The sequence below is a fragment of the Belonocnema kinseyi genome, chromosome 10 (genome assembly GCF_010883055.1).
Source record: "Belonocnema kinseyi isolate 2016_QV_RU_SX_M_011 chromosome 10, B_treatae_v1, whole genome shotgun sequence".
Taxonomy (NCBI): domain Eukaryota; kingdom Metazoa; phylum Arthropoda; class Insecta; order Hymenoptera; family Cynipidae; genus Belonocnema; species Belonocnema kinseyi.
Window position 1 is genome coordinate 61136135 of NC_046666.1, and position 3870 is coordinate 61140004.

General features: G+C 28.4%; 1 protein-coding gene across 1 annotated transcript in view; it reads right to left on the reverse strand.

Moving 5' to 3' along the window:
* The window catches only part of LOC117181493 (long-chain-fatty-acid--CoA ligase 5), a 46959-nt gene that overhangs the window by 42512 nt on the left and 577 nt on the right, over positions 1-3870 (reverse strand). The gene's annotated exons all lie outside the window — the stretch shown is intronic.

A 3870-nucleotide genomic window follows, 5' to 3' on the forward strand; every position in this document is an offset into this window, starting at 1 on the left:
AATACATTAGAATTCAAAGGATTTCTACCAATTTTCGAAGATTTCAATATATTTACCAGACTTTAAAAAATTCAAAAATATTATTTATATTTTAAAATTACTTTAAAATCTTAAAAGTCATTTAAATTCTACCGAAATTCCTCAAAAAATCTTCAAAATTAATTAAAATCTCTTAAATTCATTAAAAAAATCTTGAACTCTTTTAAATATTTTTAAATCTTTTAAAATTCGTTTATAAATTTAAAAATTTTCAAAATCAAATAACTCCAGTTAAATCCCTTGAAATTCCTGAAAGTCTGTTTAAATACTTAAAAATATTGTTAAATTACATGAAAATCCTTAAACTCTTTTGATTTTGTTTAAATCATTTAAAATTCTTTCGAAGATGTTAAATTCCTTTACTTACTTTTTAAACCATAATAAATCTATTGAAATGGCACAAAATCCCTTATAATCACTCAAATTCTCTTGGACTCATAAAAAGTATTTTAAAGTCTCTAAAATCTCTTGAAAATTCTTTTGCTTTTTTTAATTCTTCTCCAATATTTTAAACTTCTTTAAAATTAATTGAAATATTACGAAATTCATTTATAAAATTTTTTCTCTTTTCATTAAAAAGAATTTTTAAATCCCTTTATGCCGATTTCTGAGCCGACTTTGGCCCAGAGTTGGGCCGATAGTCGGCGTTACTTGTTAACTAAAGATGTCTCATAGTTGCCCCGATGGTTGGTCCATGTTTGGGCCATTGTTGGGCCAATATTCGGCCTAACTTTTTCAGAACTTTCTGAATCCCTTCATGCCGATCTCTGGGCCGACCTTAGCCCAGAGTTGGGCCGGTAGTCGGCTTTACTCGTTAACGAAAGATTTCCCATAGTTGCCCTGATGGTTGGTCCATGTTCAGCCCAAAGTTGGGCCAACAGTCGGTCCCATATTGTCTGCCACCGTTGGCTGTTTAGGTTGGGCCGACAAAAGTATCTTATGAATATAAAAGGTGGCCCAACTTTGACTGCCGATCTACGGCGGGCCAAAGTCGGTCCGACTTTGGGCCAACGCACCTGCTCTGGGTGCCGACCTGAATTTGCACCTGGGATTTAATAAACATCAATTTATTTTCTGGTAATTTAAATAAAAAATAACATTTATACTAAATGGAAAATGAAATATTTCTAAGAATCAATTCTGTTTTGAAAATCTTTGGAAAATTTTTACGGAAAATAATTATTTAAAAAGTCAGAGACACCTAGAAAATTATTTGTAGTCTCGGCTAGCCAATGTTTGCCATACAACGATCGGTAAAGCAGATAGTAGACGATAATTGAAACCCTTCTAAAAGGGTTAAAAATAGCAGAGAACAGTACAGTCGTGGAGTACGATTCACCCTTCAGTAATTGTCGTGCTTCAGTAAAAAAAACTTGTATTATTTTTCGCTAGAAGAGGGTAAAGAAACAAGAGCGGGTAGTTATTTTCCCATTTTCAATATAAATAGTTTTGGATCAATATTTCATTAAACTGTTTTAAATGCTCAAAGAAGGATTAAAAATGTGACCATGCAAATAATTTAAAAAAATATATTTCATGCACATTGGTACATATAACGAAATTTCCGGCTTTTTCCCCCGAAATTTTCGTACAAATAGCAACATTTCCGGGACCTGCTTTTAGCAACAAAAAAAGTCTGGCTAATCGGACCAGAATTTCTTTACCCGTAGCCACAGTCTATTATAATATATATTTATACATTTTTTGAAACATTTCAGTTGTTCAATTATTTTAAATCCGAAATTTTACGATAATTTTATTTATATTTATTAATTTATTTATTAAAAACACTTGTATTCATCGGACTTAACACACTATTGACCTTAATGCATCATAATCATACCGGAAAATGGTCTCAATGGCTGATTAGGGGCCGTGCATAATTTACGTAACATTTTTTCAGAAAATTTGGATCGTGTACTTCCTTTCGTTAGGCTTTGTAAGACTTGAGTAAATTTTATTCAAAAATTTATTTATGGGTCATCCGAAAATATCGTTAAATAAAAAAAATTGAATTAAAACAAAAAGGGCGAATTGCCAACAAAACAGTTGAATCCTCAACCATCACGATGATATTTCAACCAAACAGAATAATTTTCACCAAAAAAATAATTCTCAACAAAATACCTCAATTCTCAGTATTCTAGTATGTTAAGTTTCCAGCCTAGAAAGATGAATTTTCAACAACAAATTTTATAATTGAAATTTTGACAAATAATATTTCAATTAAAAATAAAAAACACTTGGATTTAACCAACAAAGGCGAATTTTCAACAAATAATTAAATTTTCTACTAAACAGGATGAAATTTGCAATAAAAAAGATTAATTCGCATACCAAAAAATTATTGCTTAACTAAATATTAAAACTTTCAACAAAAAAAGCAGTTTAAAGAAAAATAATTTCCAACCAAATAGTTAAATTTTCATGCCAAATTGTTTATTTTTCTAGCCGAAAATACGACTTTTTTACAAAACAGTTCAATTTTTAACACTAAAATGTGAATTTTCAATAAGAGATGGGTTTTCAAAAAAATAATTGAATTATCAAAAAAAAATCATAAACAAGAAAGAAAAAAAATTTCAATAAAATTGTTGAATTTTCACCCAAGAAGTATGACTTTTCAACTAAATTGTTGAATTTTAAACAAAATAATTGAATTTTGAAACAAATAATAAACTTCTTAAATAAGGAAGATGAATTCTTAAACAAAATTTTAATAGTAGACTTTTCAATCGAAAAGATGGAATTTTTAACAAAAATTAGTTGGATTTTTGTATTCGACTATTAGTTCAGTTCGGATTTAAGTGAAAAATTCAGAAAGAGTGGAAAGACTGTGAAGCCTGTAATAAATAAATAGTAATTTTGATAATAATTTATAGACTAAAGAATAACATGTTAAATAAAGAGTAAAGTTCATTTTTAATAATAGACCAATTTCATGACACTATTTTGATACTATTTCTTTCTAATTTGTCAGACTATTTACACTAGTTTTTTCTGAAGTGACTCCGAGGCCTGCGCTTGTTATAGTTTAATTATTTTATTTGAGACCCCATTATACATCACTAATTTCCTCCAAAGACACGAAAGTGTGAAAACTTGTTTATAAATAGGCTCACCTTGTTCTTCCTTATTATTAAGTGGTTAAGATACTTTAAGGTCAGACCGAGATTCCATTAATTTGTCTATTTTTAAATTTGATTCATTTACTCAAAAAAACTGGAACTTAGAAAGTTATTACCCTATAGATAAATTCAATAAAAATAATGTGGATTATAAATAATTAAAAACATAATCTACAAGGAATAAACGTGGAGCATGTTCACAATAAATGTTATCAAAAGAGATCTGTTATTGACCCCAAAAGTTACATAAGTACTTTTCCCACATTTATAATCTGCAACATTGGCGTCTTAGACAGAATTGATTTTTAATTTGCACCCTATCTTATGGTAAAATAAGTCATTCCCCTTTTTATCCAATTAAAAAATGGGGTGTAATGTCTGCTAACGAGATATGTGTGCAAGAAATTGCATGACCTACATTCAAAAATACTGTACAACCATCTGAAATAAAAATAAAGATATTTCTATTTTCATTGCACCCCTCTATATTATTATTATTATTATTATTCATACGCAATTTGAATTTATAATCAAGTCTAAGAATCGATTTTTTGTTTATTCAGGATGCTTGCAATTCAAAATTAGAAATATTCAAGATATTGGAGATTGTAAAAAAAAAACTAAAATGATATATACAATTTTATTTTAAAATGTTTTATGATTATTATTTGAAAATAACCACGTGTAAAAAAGAACTATATCG